The 26,909-nt window shown below is 44.2% G+C and overlaps 2 protein-coding genes across 3 annotated transcripts in view; both read left to right on the top strand.

The window, feature by feature from the left end:
• PLCB4 (phospholipase C beta 4) overlaps positions 1 to 26,909 on the top strand; it is a 665,275-nt gene that overhangs the window by 541,016 nt on the left and 97,350 nt on the right. The gene's annotated exons all lie outside the window — the stretch shown is intronic.
• The window catches only part of SNAP25 (synaptosome associated protein 25), a 74,166-nt gene continuing 63,174 nt past the window's right edge, over positions 15,918 to 26,909 (top strand). The window contains exon 1 of one of the 2 annotated variants that reach the window (XM_083730875.1): positions 15,918 to 16,067. The gene's annotated coding sequence lies outside the window, so the exon portion shown is untranslated. The remainder of the gene's footprint in view (positions 16,068 to 26,909) is intronic. The other variant, XM_083730874.1, reaches the window with a different exon arrangement.

The raw sequence follows: 26,909 nt of genomic DNA on the forward strand, positions 1-26,909 counted from the left end.
GCTCCGTTTAACTGAGCTGGGCTTACTTCCAAGTAGACCTGTATAGAATTGCACTGTCGGGTTTCTATGAAGCAATGGGAGATGGGTTTTGTGCAAGAAACCCAGGGTGCTGTAGTGGTTAGAACATTGACCTAAGACCAGGGTTGGAGTCCCCACTCAACTATGAAGCTGGCCTGGACTGGCTGAACGCAGAGGAATGGTGGGAGACACCTGCTGGGGAACCCCCAAGGGAAGTAGGCTCAGAGACTGGGGACTGGTGATGGGATGACGATGAGTGGTCAGAGGGAGAAGACTGGGAAAAGGAGTTTTTGGAAGCTGATGGGATAACTAAGCTGCTGCTGCTGCTGCTTCTTCTTCTTCTTCTTCTTCTTCTTCTTCTTCTTCTTCTTCTTCTTCTTCTTCTTCTTCTTCTTCTTCTTCATAGAATTTATATGCCTCCCTATACCCAGGCATCTCAGGGCGGTTCACAAAATAAAATCAAGAAATAAAACCACAAAATACCTAATAAAAATAAAAACAACAACAAAATAGCCCCCCCCCCCAAAAAAACACATTTTAAAAGGGCATAGGATGTCAATCAAATAAACCAAAAGCATGGTTAAAAGGGAACGTTTTTGCCTGGTGCCTAACGGTGTATAATGAAGGCACCAGGCAAACTTCCCTGGGGAGGGCATTCCACAGACGGGGAGCCACTGCAGAGAAGGCCCGTTATCGTGTTGCCACCCTCGGGACCTCTCGAGGAGGAGGCACACAAAGAAGGGCCTCAGAAGATGATCTCAGGGTTTGGGTAGGTTCATATGGAAACAGGCAGTCCTTGAAATATTGTGGTCCTGAGCTGTTTAAAGCTTTATGGGTCAAAACCAACACTTTGAATTGGGCCCAGAAACTAACTGGTAGCCAGTGAAGTCAGACCAGGATCAGTGTAATATGCTCAAACCAACTTGCTCTGGTGAGCAACTTGGCCGCTGAATTCTGCACTAGCTGAGGTTTCCAAACCATCTTCAGAGGCACCCCTACATATAATGCATTGCAGTAATCTAACCTTGAGGTTACCAGAGTATAGACAACAGTAGTTAGGCTATCCCTGTCCAGACAGGGGCATAACTGGGCCACCAGCCAAAGCTGATGGAAGACACTGAGGCCACCTGAGCCTCGAGTGACAGCAAAGGATCCAGGAGGACCCCCAAGCTACAAACCTGCTCCTTCAGAGGAAGTGTAACCCCACCAAGAGAAGGTGATCTCCCAGACATCTGGTCTAGGGAACCACCCACTTATCTGGATTGAGTTTCAGTTTGTTGGCTCTCATCCAGTCCATTATCAAGGCAAGACCCTGGTCCAGCACTTCCACTGCCTCACCTACAGATGTAAAGGAGAAACAGAGCCGAGTGCCATCAGAATACTGCTGACAACCTACTCCAAACCTCCGGATAACTCCACCCAGTAGTTTCATATAGATGTGAGCTGGGGGAATCTGTGGCAGAGAGAAGTCTAGAATCAGAGGCAGAAGCTGAAGCAGGGAAGGAGGGAGGCCAAGAGGCAGACAGGAGTCAGGCTGATGTAGAAGCCAGCCTGTCTTCCCCTTCCTGCCTGACAAGCTCCCTTCCCCACTTGTCTTCCAGGACCAAGAGAGGTATGAAGCGGGAGGAACAAAGACAGGCACACAGGCATAATCTCCAATCGCTTGGGAAGGACCCGGGGTCGGAGGAAGATTAGACAGCTGCAGGAAGGTGGGGACCTTCAACCACCACAACTGCCTCATAGGGGAAAGATCTACTGAGAAGAGTTTGTGCTCATTAGGCCTGGAACTCCTGAGCAGAAGACCTTGGTTCTTCTAAGAAAGAGTTAACTTCACTTACTCTGTGTGATTTATGGCTGTCTCTCTCCTGACCTTGGGTGCCAGCCACGCACTCTCAGCCTAACCTACCTCAAAGAGTTGTTTTGGAGATTAACTGGAGAGGGGGAAGAACCAGATAAGCCACAAGGAGCTCCGTGGAGAAAAAGTAGGGCTCTGAATGAAATCAATAAATAAAGCACCATTCTTAAAATTACACACACGCAAAACCAGATAAACATTAAAGTGACTGGCTAATCAAAAATAAACATCAATAATAAGCATTAAAAGGTATTCAAGAGAGAACTGAAAGTCAAAGGTGAGAACACCTGCCAAATCCCTACTGGAATTACCATATTTTTCGCTCTATAAGACGCACCAGACCATAAGACGCCCCTAGTTTTTGGAGGAGGAAAACAAGAAAAAAAAATCTGAATCTCAGAAGCCAGAACAACAAGAGGGATCACTGCGGAGTGAAAGCAGCAATCCCTCTTGCTGTTCTGGCTTCTGGGATAGCTGCACAGCCTGCATTTGCTCCATAAGATGCACACACATTTCCCCTTACTTTTTAGGAAGGTAAAAGTGAGTCTTATGGAGCAAAAAAATACGGTAACAATTTTCAAAGAGTGTTTCACAGTATGGGACCAGTGACACTAAATGGCCAGCTTTAAGTTGAAGCTCTGTAACTCAGGGGCAAGTATCAGCACTCTTCAATATGGGCTCGGTGGCTCACACTTATAATGGGGGGCACAAGTGTATTTATTTATTTAAAATGTAATTTACTATAATACGAAACCTAATTAGTGTATGCATATGAGATATAAGTACTTGAGATATGTGCTGATTAGTATAAGATTTGTATTTAGTATTCACTTAGACGTTGTTTTCAAGTAATCTCGCAACATATAAGTAGCAAAAGCAACACAAAATCCCCACATCCCAACCGCAAATCGAAAACCTCGCAGATCATCTTGAAGCCTTAAAAGAGTTTAAGACAGTCTTTCCCTGTTCCTTATAAAGGCTTCGGAGCCAACAGCATCTGACACTGAGAATTTTGGACAAAATCCAAATGAAGGGAACATAAAGCTTGTACAAGCACATTTGAGTCAGGATAATTGGCTTGATAATCCCTTCCCCTGATTTCAGATTCATACTTCATGCCCTCTTTCTAAGAAGAATGAGAAGAACTCTGCTGGATGCAAACAAGCGGTCATCTAGTCTAGTTTCCAGCAGCAGCCAACAACCAGAAGCTTCTGGAAAAATCCCATGAGCAAGGCCTGAGCACAGCAACCTTTCCCTGCTGGTATTCTGAGATAAATTCCCTGTGCAAATGGAAGTTCTATTTAGTTTTAAAGGCAGATTGTTGCAATGAAGCAGTCAAGCCCCTTTGAGAGTCATCTTAAGCCATTAGCCCAAAAATGGAAAACGAGAGAAGTCCCAACTAAAGAAGAATGGCAACATAAACTGATAGAATATATGCAGCTTGCAGATCTAACATATAGAATAAGAGAACAAGAAGAATATACATTTAAAGAAGATTGGAAAATGTTTGTTGAATATATGGAGGGAAATTGTGTATATTTGAAAACGTGGGCAGCATTAAGATAAATTCAACAGTGTAAATAAGTTTTGATGGATGTAATCATGGAATACTGAATAGTTTATATAAAATATGCAGGGATTTATGTTGTGCAAAATGAACCACAGAAAGAGAGAAAGGGAGGTCATTGATAGTTTAAGGTTCTTTAAGTGAATTTTCTAAAATGTAAAACAAAAATTTATATATACTATTTATATCAACTAAAAAGGTAAAGATAAAGGGACCCCGACCGTTAAGTACGGTCGTGGACGGCTCTGGGGTTGTGGCGCTCATCTCGCTTTACTGGCCGAGGGAGCCGACGTTTGACCACAGACAGTTTTTCCGGGTCATGTGGCCAGCATGACTAAGCTGCTTCTGGCAAACCAGAGCAGTGCACAGATACGCCGTTTACCTTCCGGTCGGAGCAGTACCTATTTATCTGCTTGCACTGGTGTACTTTCAAACTGCTAGGTTGGAAGGTTATTAAATTGAAAAAGAGTTTTTCTTTTTATATGCTAAATTTTCTTTTTTATGTTTTTTTCTTTCTGTTTTGTCTGTATTTTTGATGTTTGTTGTTTGTTGTTTTTTCTTTGAGATTTTTGTTGATTGTTAATCTTCTGTAAAACTTAATAAAATATCATTTTTAAAAAACCTGCTAGGTTGGCAGGAGCAGGGACCAAGCAACGGGAGTTCACCCTGTCGCGGGGATTCAAACCGCCGACCTTCTGATCGGCAAGCCCTAGGCTCTGTGGTTTAGACCACAGCGCCACCTGCGTCCCAATTATTAACTAAAAAGCACAGAGCTTAATCTTTTCATCATATGAAAAGCGTCCCAGCCCCTTGGTTGTCCTTTCTTTTTTTATTTTAAAATAAGAAGCAGAGAGCTTCCCTCGTTCCCTTTCCTAACCTGAGTCCACACTTAGGTAATAACTCATATTCACAGCTGTTTAGGTCTTGTGGGTTCCCGACTCCAAAAATATTATTCTTTTCTGTTTGCTGAGTCGCAGAGTGTTACCCAGAATTTTAAGTAGTCGGACAGACAGCAGCATCGCTTTTCTTATATCTGAGAGGAATATCAAGGCAATATAAATTCAAAAGGCAGGGCTAAATAAAGGCTTCAAAAATCATCTCATGTCAAGGGTAGATGTTTCCTGGTTTTGATCAATGTCCTGTCATTTAAGTTGTTCTTTTAAAAAAACCAACACCTTTGTAATGTAATGATAGGCTTTAAGGGAGAGGCTTTCTGGAGAAGCGGCAGGTTTTGACATTGTCAATGCCACTCTGGGAAAGTGTTCTAGACATTCAGAATTCCCAAATTCAGGGAGTTCAGCAGGGTAATATTTGCAGCAGTGCTACTCAGCATCCAAAGCAACTGCCTAGGAACCAGATGCCATTGTGCCATAGGGATATTAATGAGAAGCATTATAATAGCAAACCTGGAGAGTACAATTTGCTGTCATGTTAATTAAATCGCCATAACAATTGTGTGGTTTTTTCCATAGTAAATGGTTTTTTCTGCAATTCTATACACACTTGCAAAGGAGCAAGCCTTCTGGTTTTGAGCAGTCATGTATAGGACTGCACCTTTTAAAATTTTCAGTTCATTGATATTTGTTTGTTTGTTTGTTTGTTTGTTTATATCAAAGGCCTGTGAAAGGAGCATTCATGTTGCGGGAAAGCTTTTCCAAAACAGGTATTTTTAAGGGATATGAGCCCAATAGTCTCCCATTGTACTTATAACTCCCTTGCATGTCTGGCCTTGAGTGCAATTGAATGGTTGTTTCTCCATCGATACTTAAATGCTCATAAACTACACTGTGTACATGTGTTTATATGGCGTTGCATGAAACAGGTACTCTGCCTATTGTGGGGACACAGATGATGCATAGTCCATCCTGTGAGCTCCTTAAATTCAGGGGGGGTTGGGGGGTTAAAGTGTGTGTGTCATAGCTGTCAAGCATCCCTTATTTGGCGGGACAGTCCCTTATCCCAGCGCCATGTCCCGCTGCTGTCCCTTATTGATGATGTCGCTTAAATAAGGAACTGAAGGTAATGGGGCCCATTCTATGTCCAGCTGTCCTTTGTCAACAACAAATTGTTGCTTTTTGTGTTGAATATATGCTATATGGTAATTTATTGACCTAATAGGTATCTAAAGCCATTTGCACGCAACAAAATATGTATTTTATCAAAGTAATTGTTGATCCCTTATTTTGGCTGCTGATCCCTTATTTTTGAGGCTGCTGGTCCCTTATTTTCAAATCTGTAAGTTGACAGCTATGGTGTGTGTGTGTGTGTGTGTGTGTGTGTGAGAGAGAGAGAGAGAGAGAGAGAGAGAGAGAGAGAGAGAGAGACTATTTTGTGTTATTCAAGAGCTTTAAACCCTTTAGGCAGTAATTCTATACTCACTTCTCTGGGAACAAGTCCCACTAAACTCAGTAGGACCTACATCTCAGGAGACATGCATAGGATTGTACTGCAAGCCTGCAAGTCTATACAAAATTTACCTGGAAGCAAGCCCTAGTGGGACTTACTTTTGAGCAGATATGTACAGGATGGTGCTTTTAAAGAGCCTCGGCAGCCATAGTATAAAAAGCTTCCAAAGAGAAGCAAAAAAATGTCAGAGTCCAGTTTTCCTAAAGAGCTGAAAATCTCCCATCGTTTGTAGAGTTTCTGTGAAGGTTTCAGTGCTGCAATGCAGTGCTATTTTAGAGAAACAGAATGTGAAATGGAAGCAAGCAGAAGGCATTATTGGTTACAGAGCTGCAAGGAGATATTGTTTTTATCAAATGGCTGCTGATTTGTTTTTTGATCTGTATCTCTGAAACCTTTAGCCTATAAAAAAAACCACACATACAAAAAACCACAGTGCCCTTCACTGCATGGTTAAAATGTCCCTCTCGGGATCTGTGCATATTCTTTAATTCCATGAGTTATTTCAGTGAAACTGTGCTTCATTCCAGGCCCTGTTTTAAGTACTGGTTCTGACCTTTAACACCTTCACAGCCTAGGAGCAGCTTACTTGAAAGATCGCCTGGATCTATATATATCTGGTGTTATAGGAAAATCCTTGGGCTCACTTGGGCTGCCAAACAAAGATGCCAGCCAGGAATATAGGAGCAAAACAGCAGCCTGTAGGCCTGGTTTTTATTAAAATAACTGTTGCAAGAGGACTTCTACCCACCACAAGGAAGAAGCAGGAAGAAGCTCCGAACAAAGGATGGCTCCCTTTTAAAAATAACTTTCCCTTTTTACCCACAACACCCTTAGTGAAGCATCACACATACATCATATATACATCACAACTATGTCATAATCTGGGAGGGGCCTTCTGGCAGAAACCTGAGCATCAGGTTTGCTCCCATCCCTCCCTTGACCTCCACTTCACACCCATTAAGTAAAACAAAGGTATGTATGTACATGTTCCTGTCCTCCCAGTCAAGTTAATCACACCCCTTTGTCTTGACCAAGATCCTAATCAACTGAGGTTGGGTTTTACTATTGTCTCTGGAGTGGCTACCTGTCTGGCACTCAGGGCCAGGATGCCAGTGAGTATCTCCCATGCAAAAGACTGCTGACTATGTGGTATCAGGCTTGAGGAATTATGGCTGCCCACATCCCAGACTCCCCCTTTGGTAGCCATTCCTTTCCTGAGCAGAACAAAGTTGGAATGGCACAGATCCGATACTGGAGCGATTTTTATATGACTTTCCTAAAGTTTTCCCAGTGAGCCAGTACATAGATACATTTGTCAGTGAAATGTTACATTTGATGATGTGCAGCAGAGGCCCTTTGAATAGAGATAGGGGGAAATACCGTATGATGAAGTGTTTTGTGGGGACATTTGCAGGAGTCGGAGGGGTGTATGATGTCCGCTGTAGGGGCAACCCCCCAACCTTTCCAAAAATTCCGTTAACACTGGCCATACAAGATCTTCAACACAGGGCTTCCTGTAGGCGCCTTCACCATCTGAAATAAGACAGGTGGTTTTCCAGAGGCAGGGCCTTCTTGGTGATGGTGTCAGCTTTGTAACATTCTCTCCAGAGGCACCTACCCGGCTATCTTCTCAGTGCCGCAAAGAAGCCCTTTTAACTCTGCTGCTTCCATCCTATGTCAAGGTTGAATATATGTGTAAATAAAACCGGATATGCTAAATACATCACAGTCTCCGTTGGCCTTCATTTCAAGGAAACCAAACCCTGGTTGGGCACAGGCCTTTGTGGAATCTCTCACCACTCAGAGATTGGGGTGTACAGTACTGTCAGGTGGAAGAGGAACCAACCCCCACGGCAGGTTGCCAGGAACAGATAAGAAAAGGAAAAGGTAAAAGGTATGGAATGATAATATGAAATTCACTGCATGTACGGCAGAAAATATTATGAAAATGGTTTACAGATGGTATATTACACCCGTAAAGTTAGCAAAAATGTATAAAACATGTAATAAGTGTTGGAAATGTAAAGAAAAAGAAGGTTCATTTTTTCATATGTGGTGGGAATGTAAGAAGGTAAAGGGTTTCTGGGAAATGATATACAACAAATTGAAAAAGATGTTTAAATATACGTTTGTTAAAAAACCAGAAGCCTTTTTGTTAGGAATAACAGGAAGAGAGATAAAAAGATGTGATTATAAACTGTTTCAATATGCAGTTACAGCGGCAAGAATACTAATGGCCCAAAAATGGAAGCAAGAGGAACTACCGACCTTGACTGAGTGGAGAATGAAACTTATGGATTATGCAGAATTGGATAAAATGACTGGAAAAATTAGATATCAGAAAGATCACAAATTCATTGAGGACTGGGGAAAGTTTACAGAATATCTGAAAACTGTATGTGACAAACAGACAACGCTAGTGGGTTTTAAAGAGGCTTTGTGATAAACCAAGGTATATTGTAAGAAAGAAACTGAGATGGAAGGTTATTATCAAATCGGCAATACTACATAGAAAATGTGTAAAGATATGAAAAATGGATGATTGAAGGAGGTACTGGTGGAAGTTCAAAAACTGTAAATTGGTAAACATGGTTGTCAAAATTATTTGTTAAAGAAAAACTTAATAAAAATTTATATATATATATAAAAAAGAAAAGGAAAAGTCCTTACCGTCTGCTTTTATTCAACATTTACAGAAAGAGGCTTGGAATGCAGCCTCTTGGAATAATAGCATTGCCCCGAGTGAATCTCCACCCCCTCTGTGTCTCCCATTTCCTCATGAGTCATCACTGTTGCTTTTTAGTCATTTAGTCGTGTCCGACTCTTCGTGACCCCATGGACCAGAGCACGCCAGGCACTCCTGTCTTCCACTGCCTCCCGCAGTTTGGTCAAACTCATGTTCATTGCTTCGAGAACACTGTCCAACCATCTCATCCTCTGTCATCCCCTTCTCCTTGTGCCCTCAAACTTTGTCAGCATCAGGGTCTTTTCCAGGGAGTCTTCTCTTCTCATGAGGTGGCCAAAATACTGGAGCCTCAGCTTCAGGATCTGTCCTTCCAGTGAACACTCAGGGCTGATTTCCTTCAGAATGGAGAGGTTTGATCTTCTTGCAGTCCATGGGACCAAGAGTCTCCTCCAGCACCATAATTCAAAAGCACCAATTCTTCGGCAATCAGCCTTCTTTATGGTCCAGCTCTCACTCCCATACTACTGGGAAAACCATAGCTTCATCACTACAGGTGCTGAAAAGTGCCCTCTGCCTTTGACCTCTTTGCTCTCCTACTTTCAAGGCCCACCGTGTTCTGGGATGCTTTCTAAAGACACTGAGTCCTTCAGCTGTCACTCCCCTGGTATTGCTTCTTCTTCCTCTTCCTCTTCCTCTTCCTCTTCCTCTTCCTCTTCCTCTTCCTCCTCTTCCTCCTCCTCCTCTCCCATTATTCCCCAGCTGTCCCCCTCATCTTCCTCTGAGCCGTGACCTCCCTCAAACCTCTGTTGTAATTCTGAACTGTCTTCTTATTCTCTGGAAGGGTCAGGCTGGGGAGGCAGTCTCCACCATTCCTCCTCTGCCCAGTCCCTGACAAGTACAATCTGTAGAAGATATGATCAGAAATAACAGGAAAACTGCAACTCTACGAAATCAAATCACAGCCTTCTTCTCCTGCTTTGTTTTCAGAGCTATTCCCTTATAAGGGAGTAGTGATTTCATAACTGAACATATGCACAGCAGTTGGTAAGCTGATTTTTCCCCATTATTTTATTTTATTTTATTTTTTCAGCGAAACAAAATGGATCCCATCCAAAATGTGGTCCTACTAATTGGAAGTCCATAAGAAGAAGCCACCTTTTGGGGCTATGGCAGTTCGCCCTGTTGCCTGCTGACAACGTCAGGCGTGCATTTTAGCCCTGCACTTCTCTTCACTTAAATCCAAGAAAAGTTCAAGCTTATTCCCCTTGATTCTAGGGGCCACTCCACACAACAGAGCCAGGCAACCGTGTTGTTATATGTCACTACAGTGGTACCTCGGGTTACATGCGCTTCAGGTTATATACGCTTCAGGTTACAGACTCTGCTAACCCAGAAATAGTGCTTCAGGTTAAGAACTTTGCTTCAGGATGAGAACAGAAATCGTGCTCCGGCAGCGTGGCAGCAGCAGGAGGCCCCATTAGCTAAAGTGGTGCTTCAGGTTAAGAACAGTTTCAGGTTAAGAACGGACCTCCAGAATGAAGTACTTAACCCGAGGTACCACTGTACCACCTGATTTTGCTGTAGCACAAATTCATACCAGCCGTGTTTCCCTTATTTAATGAAACAGAGTACTTTATGATCTTTATGGCTGTAACCCTGGCAGCTCCCACAGCTGTTACTAGGTATTTGTGTGGACTCAGGGGGAGTCATGATTGTTTTTCTTTGACCACCTGCCCATCCTTCCCTCCCTTGTGCTGCGTTTCAAACTGCTCTCATTTTCAGAAGTAGCTTTCTGGAACCTGGGAAGCTGCCTGGTACTAAACCACTGGTCCACTATGTGAAACTTAGTTCAGTTCTGTCTACTTTGCCTGGCAGCAGTTCTCCCGGGTTTCAGGTAGGGGACCATCCCATCTTTGCCTGGAAATGCTGGAGATTGAACTTTCTGCATCCAAGACCAAGACTCTACAACTGAGCCATTGCCTTTCCCCAGCTACAGTCCTTCTGTGACATAAGGATGGAAAGAGTATTATTTTGGTGGATATCAGAAATCCAGCTGTGTGCAGTCCTCTTGGGTTTTGGCCTCTTTTATCCACCAGCTCAGCTTCTATGATGCCAGTGAGGAATATTCCAATTTCACATAGTGGAAATAGACACCAGAACTGAAAGTGAGATGACTTACGAAGTATTTCCAGTAAGGACAGGCTACGCTGGAATTTAACAAAAAATAACAACAAGTATCCTAGGGCACCGATCAACATATATTAACAGGAAAACATTTGCCTTCCCACAGGGATGCTTGCAATATCTTTGTGGGGAGCGGGTACATGACATTTACAGGGGTAGGAGAAGGGTAAAGTCCTGTTGCACAAGTGCTAATCCTTGCACAAGCACAATTACTTAGTTGAAGGCTGTCCGTGATAGTACGTCATACTCCCTTCCTCTCATGCCCTAAGAAGAGCATGTTTTCAAATCCAGCTTGAATATGATGTGCCACATTAAAGGTAAAGGTTAAAGGGACCCCTGACCATTAGGTCCAGTCATGACCAACTCTGGGGTTGCGGCACTCATCTCACTTTATTGCCTGATTGAGCCAGCGTACAGCTTCCAGGTCATGTGGCCAGCATGACTAAGCTGCTTCTGGCGAACAAGAGCAGTGCACGGAAACACCATTTACCTTCCCGCTGGAGTGGTACCTATTCATCTACTTGCACTTTGATGTCCTTTCGAACTGCTAGGTTGGCAAGAGCAGGGACCAAGCAGCGGGAGCTCACCCCATCATGAGAATTCGAATGGCCGACCTTCTGATTGGCAAGTCCTAGGCTCTGTGGTTTAACCCACAGCATCACCCGTGTCCCTATGTGCCACATTAATTTCTACTTATTTCAGTAGGCTGAATCTCTTTCCCAGTGCCTTTTTAGAAACGCATCCAGACATGGCTGGAGATTTTTGAGATTATTGCAGTGCCACCAGAGTATTTAGTTTGAATATATTAGAAATAATCTGTATTCTGATGTGTAGAAGATGGCAGCAGCACTCAGAAGGAATTGTAAGGCCATGCACACATTAGCATCTTAAAATGCTGTGGGATAAACAGCCTCATATAACCAATATGCTTAAGTCTAATTGATGCATGGACGAGTTAATACCATAGAGTAAGCTGTTTTGCTAGGCTTCACCACTGTCTAGCTGAGAAGCTCAGTGTGCAAAGAGGTTTGAGCTGATTGCTCTAGCTCAACCGCATGACTCTCACAAGCCACTCTTGAGTTCTTATATCAATAATTGAGGAATTTCCCCCACTTAGTAACTAAGCTAAGTTTTACTTCCTGTGCAACATTTCTGACTGATGTATGAAAAAACACAAGAATCAGACCTTTGAAGAGTTTGTAAGTCAAGCATTTTTAAGCTTACCAAATGTGTAGTCTTTTCCTATGCTGGAGGAAGTGGGAAACTTTGGAAAGAACTTGGAAGGGCATATTTTAATGGTCTAACAGCTTATATTTCCACACTGTACTTTGCTGCACATTCTGTGACTTTAAATCTCTGCTGGGGTTCTTTCACCAAAGAGTACTTTCCCACACAGAGGGCAACAGCCAAGTACATTTGGAGGGCTAAGGTGGCTGGGGCAGGATAGGGGGTCCTGCCATCTGCTTTTTGATTTGAATTTATAATTTTATTCTAACAAGACTCCCACGCCTCAGGCTAGCTCTGCAAGGGCTTTCAAATTGCTCCAAACTTGGATCTTGGCATCTAGGGAATGGATGGTTTTGTTTCCCTGCCCCTTTAACCTCCCACCCCAGAACTCTTAATCATTAAGGTGTCATCTGTTCATGCACTGTCATCCATGCATGTGCAATGGCCATCTCAAATGTACACACCTCAGTTTAACTGCAAAATGAACATGGCTTACATTTTTAAATCTGATGGAAGCTGGTTTGAGGGGAAACACTTCATATACTATTTCTCAAGTGTGTATGCACACGAAATCTCATACCAATAACAAACTTAGTTGGTCTCTAAGGTGCTCCTGGAAGGTTTTTTTTATTTTGTTTTGACTATGGCAGACTAACACGGCTACTTACCTGTATCAAGAAACTACAGGATAGAAATGGCTTGTGATGAAATGTCAGGTGTACAAGGATTTGAAAGACAAATCTCGGACAAAAATAGCTCGTGGCTTTCTTTCTTTTTTTTTCCTGGCTCAAATGCTAGGCACTTGGGTTATTTATTTATTCATTAGATTTATATCCCACCGTTCCTCCAAGGAGCTCAAATAGCACCACACGTGGTTTTCCCCCTTCCCAATTCATCTTCACAACAACCCTGTGAGACAGGTTAGGCTAAGAAACACTGAGTGCTCCAAGGTCACCCAATGACCCCTGGTCTCCCAGCTCCTAGTTCAACACTCTTAACCACTACACCACATTGCCTCATGTGGCATGAACCTGGCTTTCTTGGAGCTGTAACATGCACAGAGCACAACTAGTGGAATGCATGCAAAAACCTTTTGAACATTTGTTCCCTTCACTTGTCATTTCTACTCTAAAGGAAACCTTACTTGACCTGGCTGCCTCTAGCCCTTAAATGCTTGGTGTTGCCAACGCCCACCAAAACCCACTTCCTTACCAGGCAAGGTCCATTTCCTGTTTCTTCCCCACATCCTTCATGATGTAATCTCCCACAAGACCAGGAAACTTGTCTCTGTTGCCTGGTAACGCGGCCGACATTCCCCTCCCAGACTCAGCTTCAGGGCCACCCCCACACATCTGTTAGGCATCCTCAGCCTTTTTTTTTTTTTTTTTTTTTTGAAAAAACAACAACTAGCAATCAAATCGAGAGCCAGATGGAATGATACATTTAATAACATTTCCTTCAAATGGAGATGTGGTGCAAAAGAACCACAACACCACAGCGCAAGTAATCAGGTGGACTTCAGTACATGGGTCAATGTGTCTGTGGGGAATGGGGGAAGTGGAGTTAGGCAGGAACCTCAGCACATCTTATATAAATAATGATATAATAATTTACTTACCGTATATCTTGCTCTTCTGCTAAAAAATACCCTGGAGATGATCAAGATGGTATATGTGGTCCTTCCCATTTCATCTTTGAAATAGGGTAGGCTGAGAGATAATAATAATAATAATAATAATAATAATAATAATAATAATAATAGTTTATTTCCCCAGCCACTCTGGGCAGCTCCCAACAGAATATTAAAAACATGATAAAACATCAAACATTAAAAACGTTCCTAAAAAGGGCTGCCTTCAGATGTCTTCTGAAAGTCAGATAGTTGTTTATTTCCTTGACATCTGATGGGAAGACATTCCACAGGGTGGGCGCCACTACCAAGAAGGCCGTCTCTCTGGTTTCCTGTAGCTTCACTTCTCACAGTGAGGGAACTGTCAGAAGGCCCTCAGAGCTGGACCTCAGTGTCGGGTCTGAACAATGGGGGTGGAGACTGTAACTGGCCCAAAGCCACCCAGTGAATTTCATGGCCTAGTGGGGATTTGAACCCTGGTCTACCAGCTCCTAGCCCCCTACTGTAACCACTACAATACACTGGTCATAAAACCATATGATGTCATAATATGGTTCGCTAATGCTTTCCCCTGGACAATGCAGAACTGGCATGCAGCACATGCCCTTTGCATCGACTGTGTTTGCAAATCTTTCAGTAGCGTGAGTGGCATGATACTGTACTATGGAGCCATGCGCAACCACACACCCCCTTGCTCCATGTGGCCTTTACACTATGGTTCACAAGTGTGGCCTTGTGCTTTGGATTATTGCACAATTGCCTCAAAGATCTCCAAAGACAGCACCTAAAAAAAAAGATTTTCATGGGCTGTCCTTAAAAATACGTATCTTTTGGGAGGTGAAGTTAGGGGGCCTAAGTTATGTTTAACTTGTTCCAAAAGTGTCTTCCTATCTCATTTCATTCAATGGGAGTTGTGCTGCTGCAATCAAAAGAAGGAAGGACTATTCTCACAGCCAACGTAAGCCGGAAAACCTGGCAAAATCAGGCTCTTGTTGGAGCAGCAGTACAGATCACACAGACTGTTGAAGAGTCTTCTTTATTACTTGTTCTTCCTTTCCTTGTCACAGACCTCCTTTTCCTCGTTTTAGAACACCTGTATTTAAATGAGGGGTTTTTTTGTTTGTTTTTGGGTGGGAGAGCTATCCTTTCCTGGGTTTTCAGTGCACAATTAACTATCAAGGTTTTGGTGGGGAGGGAGGGGTGAAGGAGAATCAGCAATGCTCAAAGGGGGCCAAATAATCTGTATTTCTGCTTTTCTCCATGTTCCACACAAGCTCAGTGCTTGACAGGCAGACTTTTAAATTTTGCACGGTATTTGATCTCTCTCCTGGAGGGCTCCATGAATCCAGCCAGAAATGTTTTTTTAGTGGGGAAAGATACATTTCAGTCTCAACACATAACGAAGCTTAGTTTCATTAGGATTCTGCTAGACTGAAGTAAGCATGCAATGGTGTGATTGATGCTTGTCTTAATAATCTAGGAGTAATACTTATGTATGTCATTAGATATGGATTAAATAGAATGTGGCATTTGGGCAGATAAGAGCAAGAAAGCCTTCTCAGAGTTTAGCTTAAGCTTTTAAAATGAGCAAAATAGATACGATCTGAGAAATTTGGATTCATTCCATCCGTGTACTGCTGTTCTTTAGACTAAGAGTTTTTATACACTGTAAATATAAAAAATAACTTTTGAGGTTTTAACAGCTACTCTACAGTGTAAAGCTGTCGACAGGAATGTAAAAACAAAACAACAAGGCGATTTTGTTTGCGTCCCCTTTGCTAAGGAGGAGGGTCCCAACCAGACAGATTGGCATAATTAAAGCCCCTATGCAAAGTTGGCTTGCTTGCTGGGGGCACAGAAAACAACACAGAGAAGGAGAGAGAAATCTTACATAAAAATAGAAGCCCACGTCGACGGGCCATATATGGAGTACTGGAGACTTCAGAGGGATACCCTTTTCGGACCACCCCTTTGGCGAAAACAAATCATTACCGCATTATTGCTCTCCCTCCCCGCCCCCAACCAAAGCTTCAGCTAGCAAATGCCCTGCAAAGGTGAACAAGATATCTTCAGGCTACGGTATGCACTAGGAAAGGTCACGCCCCGTCGTGTCTCCTTTAAATAATTTTAAAACAGATTTATCACTTTTAATAACCGGTGGAGGAAAATGCAAAGGATTGCGGTACAGTGCAGCAACAGCAGCAGCTTCTGATGAGTCAAGCTCCCACAGACGCCAGCCTGCCTCTCCAGTTCCCCTCGCCCCCACCCGCGCGAGCCCTCCTTTCCCTCTCCTCCTCCCCTCAATAGATGTCTATTAAAAGCTGCTGACGTTGGAAACGACGGCCATCTTTGATGAGGGCACAGCTCCCATTCCATTGAAGAAGGAGACTCGGGGAGGTCAGCAGCGGCTGTGCTTACTTCCCGACTGCAGCAGTGCACCCCAGTCTCACAACCTTCGTCGGAGGCAACCGGACAGAGCTCTTCTGCAGCCAAGGTAAGAGAAGCACCGGATAAAAGCCTCAAAGGAAGCCTTTTCTCCCCCCGCTTCCCCCGCTTGCAAAGGGGTGGAGGAAATATATTGCTGGGAGAGCTGTAATCTCACCAACCATGTTGTTGTTTTCTGACTGAGCAAAGAAGAGGAAAGGAGAAGAAATGAAACCCTATTTCACATGGCCGATTTTATTATTCTTATTATTTTATGTTGCTGTGCGTTTTAAGAGTTTTCCTGCAGCCTTAACTCTTTGTGCGTGAGGGGACGGGTTAGGGAGAGAATACTTAAACCTATATCGTTTCTTCTTTTAAGAGATGGTGGTTGTTTTCCTGTCTGGGAACAACCAACCTCTCTCTCCCGCGTTGTCGTGCATGGCTCTCGTCTGTGTATCTGGCGCTGGAGTGTCGAGGTGGGATACGATATCGGGCGGAGGTTGGGATTTTCTTTTCGGTTGTTTTGCCCCCCCCCCCCGCCTCCCCGCCCTCCACATTGGCCGACAGCCTTCAATGGCAGATAGAGGTTCAGCACCCTGGATAGCGGCTACGGCTGCGGACTGCGTCGCAGCGGCGGTAGAAATCCATCAGGGCAGCTTGCGCAGCGAAAAGCTTCACTGCAGCAGTGGGCTTCGATTCAGCACCTCGGACAGCTAATCTCCTGCATGGAGACCGTAGGGTCGTGGTCAGCACCTTGGACAGCTCTCGCCTGGTTGCAGAGACCCCGACTTGCAAATAACTGCAAAATGATAACGTGAAGTGAGGGGGGGGGGGGGTTAGAAGGCAGGGGACTGAAACCAAACTTAAATATGTCAGACAGATTGTATGTGCGCGTGTAGAGGCACATTAAAATCTTTAAAAGGCTACGCCGATCTAGTTCCAAGTTTCCAGCTTCTCCTTTGCGTCTTTTTGTCAACAATGCTTTACCCCCCCTCCCCCCACCGCCCAGCGGTGCCTCTGTTTACACGCCATCACCCGAGATCACGCTGTTTCTCCATCTCAGAATATCCGCATTCATCGCCACTTAGGAAAGGCAAAAAGCAAAAAGACTTTCCTAACCTCCGTATTGCAGAGTCCAGAGCTGCGAAACCTCGGCTATTCGCCCACCCAACCCCCCCCCCCGTGGATCCTCGTTTTCCTGCGAGGAAAGCCTGTGTTTAAGCAGATAAATTCTAAAAGGTGACGGGGGAGGGGAAGGCGGTGGGGGAAGGGGCGTAAGATAGCTTTTGGTGCCTTCACTTTCCAATATTAAAGTTTGTATTGTTTGCTTGTCACGTTGTGTGCTCTGTTTTCAATAAGTTAAAAAAAAAAATCGGGTATTTTTTATGTCTCTCCCTCTCTCTCCACCCACCCTGCCCATTTCATCACTTTAATGACGACGTTTGCAATGGCCAAATTGCTAAACTTCCATTGGGTTTGAAAACAAACCACTCGTGAGCCGGGCGCCCTGTAATTTTCCCATAGACTGGGTTGGGCACCTTCATTCATCTTTTCCTTGCTAGTACACGTCGGAGGGCCATTCCTACGAGGCTATGGGAAGCAATGGGGCCAGAGCCTCTGGGATGCAGTAGGGAGATCGGTGCTGGATGTGGGTTTTTTTTAAATAAAAAACAAGAACAACTGGCCAACCCACTCCCAAGCCCTCGACCGGAGGGGAGGGGAACCGAGCGAAGAGGACTCTGGTCTCGTGTGCACCGCAGAGCTTCCCTTAACTGTGCGTGTATCTTATGTAACCGATTTGCTGGAATGTCTAAAGCAACATTCCTGGCCCACATAGAACATGCGGGGTTCAGAACTGTCGACGCTTCTTCCTGTCATGGGGGAGGGGTTGCATTGAGAGGAGAGAAAAGGACAGCGGACCGGGGGCCCCTAAGCAAGGAAGCTTCAAGGGAGATTGTTTACTTAAGTGTGGGGGGAGCAAGGTATTCACAAATACAGCTTTGCGCTTCCTCGGAGCTCCGGGCCACAGAGCGCTTCACATGTTTGCGTCAGAGGAAAGCTCTTACGTGCGAAATCACCAGTAAAAACGATTCCCGGTGGTTTTCTTCTTCATCGCAGGCGAAGGGGTGAAGAAGAAGAAAGCGAGCGGGCGGGGAGGAAGCCTGCAGTGTTACAGGGGGCGGGGGCGGAAAAAAAAATCCTTGCGTCTGAGACTGATAGGAAAACCAGGGGACCATGAGGCTTTGTTTCCATCTTAGCAGCGTCTCTGGATAAGTGATGCGGGGCGAGATCTCAGGTGGCGCCCATTCATGGCTGCAGGGTGGAAAGAGAGAGAGACGCGTCAGTTCAGCTCAGCTGACGGATTAAGAGGGCTGATTGAGAAAACTCCCGGAGATCAGGCAGCAAGGACCAGATTTGATGCGCCCAGCTCGACGTTTGCTTCCCACTGTCACGTTTCCTGGCCTCTGCGTCCATCTGCTGCATTAACTGCTGGCGTGGAGGAAGCACGTTGAATCAAGGGGTGCCCACATCGAAAAGAGGCTACTTAGCTGGGAGTGGTGAGGTGCGGTGACTTCTTCTTGTCTCCCACCCCCCACCCCACCCCACCATTCGGTTGTCTAAAAAGCTTTCAGGTCCAAATCGCAGGGGCTCTACTGAGCAGAGCTTGTTTTCCGCTCGGTTCCTGGTCTTGGTGATAAGAATCAAGTGGGGTTATTATTAATCTAGCTGGCGACGGCCGCCCAAGGCCAGCTCTCCTAGCAGATCTCTACGCAGCAAAACAGAAGAGAGCGAGACTTACCACGTGACAATCTAAACACGACTGATACACCTTTCCCTTAATCGATTTGTTAAACAAATTAATCCCTCCATGAGATTGTTGTTCTCGTGTTTTTGTTGTTGTTGTTTTGTTTTAAGGTGTGGGCTGGTCAGGTCCATCTGGACAAAACAGGGAGGGGAAGAGGGGGGTGGTTTGAAGGATGCTGTCGCAGCAGACAAGGCGAGCAAAGTGTGTCTTCCTCGGGCTCACGACGTTAAGCAGCAGCAATGTCCTTCGGGTGCCTCGTGACTCAGAGAATGGGAACCCAGAATAATCTCGAGGAACCGCGAGGAGCCAAGACCGAGCAATCGTGCCTCGCAGTAGGAAGAAGAAACGAGGTGGGAGTGTGGAGATTGCAGCTGGTAGATCAGAAGAGGACCGATTGGGAGGGATGTGGGGTAGGCTGTAACCCCAGAACCTGATTTCGATGCCAAGCCCATCATGGTCTTGCTGCTTCTGAAGCACAGATGCTGCTTGAGATCTTCCCATAGGCATCTGGTTGGTCCCCCATAAGAACATGATGACAGGTCATTGAGGGAGCAGGAATCTTCTTATATCCCTATGAAGCAATAACAGCGTTTCTAAGCATGGGCAGAATGCCTTTCTTGCAACAGCCAGATCCAGGAAGGTTCTCCATGTATGACTTCCAGGTGCCTGGATATCAAACAAATGAGAAGATGGACCCTAAAAGAACTGACAGCGTCACCTTGCAGTGGCTGGCATGTGGAACAGAGACAGAGGGTGCACCAACCAACCAGCAATGCAGACCTGGAAGCAAACAAGCCAACACAAGCAGAAGTGGAGACCATCTCTTAGGGAACAACCTGAACAAAATCTTTCCATTAGGACCTGCCAATGCATAATTCCACAATGGCTTGTTTGATTGCCAAATGTTGCAGGCAGCGGGAATTGGATGGAGCTGATGGCTGCTGCTTTTGCAAAGAGTGCAAATCAGCCAGGAGGATATTTCCAGACTGCAACAACTGAGATGACTTTGGGCCTTTGGTTCCAAAGAGCTGTCAGAGAGGGTATCCCAAAGAACGAGTAATGCATGCCCACGTGTGTCAAGATTATTATTGTTGTTGTTGTTTATTAAATTTGTGTAATAAATTTGTAGCGCCACTACAGAGGGCCTTCTCGGTAGTGGTGCCCACCCTGTGGAATGCCCTCCCATCAGATGTCAAGGAAATAAACAACTATCTGACTTTTAGAAGACATCTGAAGGCAGCTCTGTATTGGGAAATTTTTAATGTCTGATGTTTTCCAATTTTTTTATATGCGGTAAGCCACCCAGAGTGGCTGGGGAAACCCACCCAGATGGGTGAGGTATAAATTATTATTATTATTATTATTATTATTATTAACCCTTCAGAACTACCTTCTCCTGAGTCAGAACATTGATTTGTTTAGTCCAGGCTGGTTGTAAACTGACTCAGGCAATGGTTTTGCCCATTCCTAACACCCAAGTTTCTCACTCACTCAAGGATTTATGGCAAGGATTTAATGTTTAGTTTTATATCTTGGAGCAGCTTACTTTTTTGCCCTGAGCATTGGCTACCCCTCAGAGGGTTATATGCCAGTGATGAACTGAAGTAGGTGTGGTCAATGCGCACTCACATGCATGCACCCCCAACACACACACACATGCATATGGACCACACTCCCACAGCAGAGTGTTTTTCCTGCCCGTTGCTGGCTAGGAGTCTCTTTTCTTACTCCAGTGCTGCAGTGGGGAAGAAGAATAAATGATTGATATGCCTTTTTAATTTGCAATGACGCCTCTTCCCTGTCTGATGCAGCAGCATTGCAAGAAAGTCTTAGGGCTCGGTGAACGGGATGCAGTGTTGCTTTGGGTTTCCTGTTTTCTTTGAGCAGTTGTATGTCTTTAAATATTATTCACAGATAGGGAGAGTGATGTTATGCTTAGGTTCTGCTTGCTATGGGCATCTGGTTGGCCACTGTGAAAGCAATGTGCTGGACCAGATGGACCTCTGGCCTGATCTTCTGTTCATTCACATTTCCTGCTCCCTTTATGTTTTGGTATGAGCAAATGCATATTTGAATATAGTACTGTATATGTTTTTTTATATTACATTTATGCCTTGCTCTCAGCTGCCCATCCACTTTATGCTTTTCCTCTGTGATATTCTTTTGCCACTGTAGGTGGATTGGGTTGGGAACTGAAAATAATACCAGGCAGGGAACCATCTGACATTTGAACCATTTTTCCAATCTAGGAATAGCAATTTTTAGCTTCTCATAGACTGTTTAGATTGTGTCCCACATGTAGTATAGTGTTTTGCCTGTTGGTCATTTCAGTTCTCAGACCTACTTCCAGTGCCAAGATAAACTAGCAAGGGGTGAACTGGCCACATCAAAAATCATAATAAATATCCTCAAATCAAAAATAAAAACTTGTGCTGCTTTGTGAGACTCATGTCATGATAGCCAATAGCAGGCTTCCTCCAACTCGGCCCTCCAGATGTTTTTGGCCTACAACTCCCATGATCCCTAGCTAGCACGACCAGTGATCAGGGATGATGGGAAATGTAGTCTCAAAACATCTGGAGGGCTGAGTTGGAGGAAGCCTGGTCAATAGGGTGCCAACGAGAAGTTCTCATAATTTATTACTATTCAGTTTCTCACCCACCTTTCCTCCAAGGAGCTGAAGGTGGCATACATGGTTCTCCCTGCCCTCCATTTTACCATCACAACAACCCTGTGGGGTAGGGTAGGCTGAGAGAAGGTGACTGGCTGAAGGTCATCCAATGAGCTTCATGGCTGAGCTGGGATTGGGCTCCAGGGTCCATTATGTCATGCTGGTTCTCAACTCCTGTTAGCATAGCATAGCACAGAAGGTGTCAGGTTGGCTACACCTGGCTGTGTGACTGCCCCTGGTGGCACTGTGGTCTAAACCACTGAAGCTCTTGAGCTTGCTGATCAGAAGGTCAGTGGTTTGAATCCCTGCAAAGGGGTGAGCTCCCGTTGCTCGGTCCCTGCTCCTGCCAACCTAGAGGTTCGGAAGCACACCACTGCAAGTAGATAAATAGGTACCGCTGCAGCAGGAAGGTAAATGGCATTTCCGTGCACTCTGGTTTCTGTCACGGTGTTCCGTTGTGCCAGAAGCAGTTTAGCCATGCTGGCCACATGACCCGGAAAGCTGTCTGTGGACAAACGCCGGCTCCCTCAGCCTGAAGTGAGATGAGCATCACAACCCCCTAGTCGCCTTTAATTGGACTTAACTGTCCAAGGATCCTTTACCTTTTTACCTTTTCTGTGTGACAAAAAACAGAGGAAGGCAATTCAATCTTTGGGTTGGGGCAGGTTAAAGCGGCTTTCTGCAGGTGACACCATAAGGAAGAAGGGTGGGTGGGGATGCTTTAATGGTGCAAAAATCAATGCCTTAATGGTTAGCAAGTGGGAGCTGTAGTCCAATGACATTGGAGGGCACCCTGTTGGCTACCCCTGGAGCAGCCAGCATATACTGTATGCACTTAGGAAATAATTTAAGCATGTACTAAATTGCATGGCAACATTTTCCGTTTCACAATAGGGAAGTGGGAGCTTAGCAAGAGAGAAAAAACACAACCACAGCAGCTTCATGTGATGTATCTGTGGTTGGACTGCACCACATCAGACTGTACTGAATGGTTGAATGCCCCTACTGCATAAAGCAAATCAAAGTTAGCGTGTGCCTAGCTAGATCATTCTCTCTGACATGCCATTACCCACCCCCAAACTCCATATATAGCCTTCTTCTGAGTCAACAAATTGCGGGCATTCACCATCCCATTCCTCTTCTGTCCCATCTGAATTGGCCATACAGTCTGGCCGCCATCTTATAGCATGGAGCTGCTGATTGTGGAGCTTGGTTGCCCAGACAAATTCTTAGCCGCATTGTTGAACCCGAGCCTTAGGGCTCAGCTGACATCCTTTGACAGAGTCTTGAAATATCATTACTGACATAAATTGATGGAGCTGAAGTGAATTCATTCTACTGTAATTAATTTCTTCTGGTGTTGATGCTGGACAATGGCCTGAGCAATCTTCCTTGCCAGCTGAATTTAACTTACATTGATGAACATCTCTGCTGAACAGAGCTAAACTGTTTGCATTCTAATTTACTGGACTGGGAGGGCAGTATTTATATATCTGCATTTCACCTCTGTAGCCAGCTAGATCTTTAGTAAGCAGCATTTAAATGTTATGGCTCATGTGGGGAAACCCCTGTCATGCAGAAGACCTTGCTTTTCCGGCTTTGACTCTATATAGTGGTATCTCAGGTTAAGAACTTAATTTGTTCCGGAGGTCCGTTCTTAACCTGAAACTGTTCTTAACCTGAGGCACCATTTTAGCTAATGGGGCCTCCTGCTGCCGCCACACAATTTCTGTTCTAAACCTTGAAGCAAAGTTCTTAACCCGAGGTACTATTTTTGGGTTAGCGGAGTCTGTAACCTGAAGCGTCTGTAAACCTGAAGCATCTGTAACCCGAGGTACTACTGTACCTATTTATCTGGGAGTTAGTTCCCTTGAACGTAATGGGACTTGCTTCTGTGTAGGCATGTATAGGGCTCTGCTGGCAGGATCTTCCACACTGGGGGCTATCATCCACCCAATTATTTCTTGCTCTAGGGGTGAGTGTTACAACATTGCTTCTCTGTCATAAATGCAGTAGGAATGTGCAAAGTAGAGCATGTTATATAATTCCAGGACATGCAATTCCAAGATGCAGTGTTGATTCTCCCATCTCAGCCAGTTGGGAATGACGCATACAAACAATTTTCTACAGCTTACCTCCACTGCAAATTTTGGGAACCTTCTGCAGTTTAAACATTAAGAGGCTACCCATGCACACACATGGGTGAAATATATTGTTATGCCTCATCCCCTTTATCATAGCTTTATAGTGTCCCTTCTTTGGCAGTGGTAGATACGGTATCTCATCTTTCCCAGTTGCAGAAGCTGAATTTCTAATCCAAGGGGAAAGAAAGACCAGAAGCAATTTGTCCTGAATGTTTCACTGTTACTTTGGATGATGAATTCTCATCTGGCATTGACCAAATTGAATTCATGCTGGCTACAGCTATCAAATGCATTTAGCTTTCCAGCTGGAACTATCCCAAGCCATGTGTGTTTTGTGTTCTAAAAAAGCCCCCATTAAAAACTGAGATCTGGGCATCAAAATCATTTATAACCACATTAATGACACCTAATGGGAATATGTAGATTTACACCCATCAGGTATTTTCTCCAGTTATATGTGTGCCACTATATTCATACAGACTGGTGATTTAATCTCAGGATTGCAAATCTGATTTTTCTTCTTCTTTTATGCATTCATTGTTTCATAGATTTTGAGGTATTAGAGATTAAACTGTTGTGTGAATAGGTGAAATAGTTTCTCCTACCCCAACCAAAATGCATTTCTTTCAAACTGTGAAAGTGATGGCGTAGTTGATAGGCTTGCTAAAGAAAGAATATATAGCCCTGTGCTAAACAGGGAGAGGGTTAGTATTTGGAACTGGGTTTGTTGCACTTCTGGAAGTAATCATTTTTGGTCAAACCTTATGCCAAGAGTCTGGTAATTCTGGGTCAGAATCTCCCCTTTCTAGCAAGCAAAAATAATTTTCAGTTGACGGGTTCACATATAAGAATCTAGTGCTGATGTTGACAATTTGAAAATATGAAACTGCTTTTAATATATGAAAATTGAGCCCCAAACACTGGCTCATCAGGCTCAAGAGAAGACATCCTTTCAAACCCTTCTGCTACCCAAGAACCTCTTAAGTGCAGATAGTGGGACCTTGTGGGCTACGAAGAAATGCATCTATCAATCTTAAGCATAAATAAATAAAACTAATGGATGAAAGCAAATCTCCTACTTTGAAAAGAGCAGCATATTTTGCTTGCAATCATTGCCTTACCATGTCTGCAGGTAAGCCAGTCCCCCCCCCGCAACCTGATGCCCTCCATATATCTTGGACTTCAACTGGTAGGGATGATGAGGGTTGTGGTCCAAAACATCTGGAATGGGGGGAGGCTGATGTTAAACTTTTGCTGGATTTGAGAATTTATTAATTTTGTATACCACCCTTCATCCACAGATCCCAGGGCAGTATACAAATTTAAAAATTATATGACTTTGTCTTGAAGAATAACATTTTTTAAATGCACACACACACACACACACACACATTATGCTCTTATTGTTCTTCACTGTGCCTGGGATATGACTCAGCAATAAGAATATTTACATGGTGGAGGGAAGGAACTATCATTGAAAGTACACTTCTAACAAGGGAGGGAGGGACCATTTGTATACATGTCCAAGTAATTATGTTTTGCACGTTGTTTTCATTTTTCAAATTTTTAACGTCCACTATTTACTGCTAGAGAAACTGGATAACTTTAGAATGATTGTAGCTGAGCATAACAGCTGATTATAACTGTCAACTTCTGTCTTTAACCATGAATACAAAAAGATGCTTCTTTACATGTGATTTCTGACATGACTGCCTTGTATTTGGTTTCTCCTTTGAAGCTTGTTGTCTAAATTAGAAATGTGCCATTAGAGCCACAAACAAAAGGAAAACTTCTCATGAACCGTATCAACAAGATCAATAACTATTAGCAGAGCTTGTTTGTAGTCAGTAGGCTTCAACACATGCATACCCCACCTTAAAACAAAAAAGTTCCCTAGCCATAACAAGACTAGTAGGAAGTCAGTGGCAGGGAATATTTTGCAATCCATATCCAGAGCTGTATTCCCTCCAGTACAACATTCTGGATGCCAAATAATAATAATAATAATAATAATAATAATAATAATAATAATAATAGTTTATTTATACCCCACCCAGCTGACTCGGTTTCCCCAACCACTCTGGGCGGCTCCCAACAGAATATTAAAAAACACGATAAAACATCAAACATTAATGCCAATGGTGAGAAGGACCAGAGTCAAAAGTGGGAAGGGCAAAGGATGTGGTTCTTACTTTTGTACAGTAGGACTATATGTTGGTGTGATGTGAACAGTGAGTTAAATTGCACAGGCTTGAGCTTGAGCTCTAGCATATTCCCCATGCCTGGATCTTGTGAGATAAGGGTGCCAGGTGCACTGGGTTACCATAGCAACACCAGCAAGGTTGAATGTCTGACTTGTTGAATCATTCACCCTCTCATTGGTTCAGGAATTAAGCCTGCACGTGGAGGCAGGCATAGTAGTCTCTAGGGCATTGCTTTCATTACGTCTTGTCCTGTTGCACATCTATGTACTGCCCTCTTTGCTGTCAGGGGCTGACTCTGCGAGAGTCAGGAGAAGAGGCTGTGGGTTTTACACAGCAGCGTTTGCTAGTATGGTGATAGTGTTAGGGGATCTTCCTGCATGTATGTATCTTCAAAGGCCAGAATAAATGCATATATAGTAGACAGTAGTGTTTTGCTGCATCTTAGAAACACCTTTTTACTTCGAACTGTGGGGGAGAGGTGTCCTCGCCCTCCTGTAATCGGGAACTCTGGGAGAAGCTGTCTGCTGGTGACAGGGAATCTCTGGAAGACTCTGCTGGGGCTCTGCATACTCTGTTGACATATCACACTGGTTGAGATGTGGTGACGTCAGGGAGTGGGCAGAGGAGGAGTGGTGGAGACAGCCTCCCCAGCCTTTTCATTCCAAGAAAAAAGAAGAAGAGTCAGTTGAGGGTTTGGGGGGGGGGGGCAAAGCAGTGGGATCGCCACTGGCACTGCCCTTCCAAGGGCTTGACAATCCACCTACCTATAGTTGTCACAATATCACGCTGTGACTTGATGCATGGAGCCCCTCTGAAACAATATGGGGTGGTTATGTAATCATCTGAAGTGCCTTGTAGAGTCTGCCCAACATGTATTTAACTCCACAAATAAACTGCGTCACCAGCTAGAAAGCATTTCCTCTCTCATCATACAGGGCACAATCTATTTAAGATGCTGATAGTCATTATCTAGTGTTGTTATATTGTATCCAGTGCATATTTTTTGAAAACAGGCAAATGGCTCCGAGAGAGATGGATTTTGGATGCGGTAGCAGTTAGTGTTTGTGAAAGCCTGCTTGTCCGGTAC

The sequence above is a fragment of the Podarcis gaigeae genome (assembly GCF_964106915.1).
Source record: "Podarcis gaigeae genome assembly, chromosome: 3".
In the NCBI taxonomy this organism is placed as follows: domain Eukaryota; kingdom Metazoa; phylum Chordata; class Lepidosauria; order Squamata; family Lacertidae; genus Podarcis; species Podarcis gaigeae.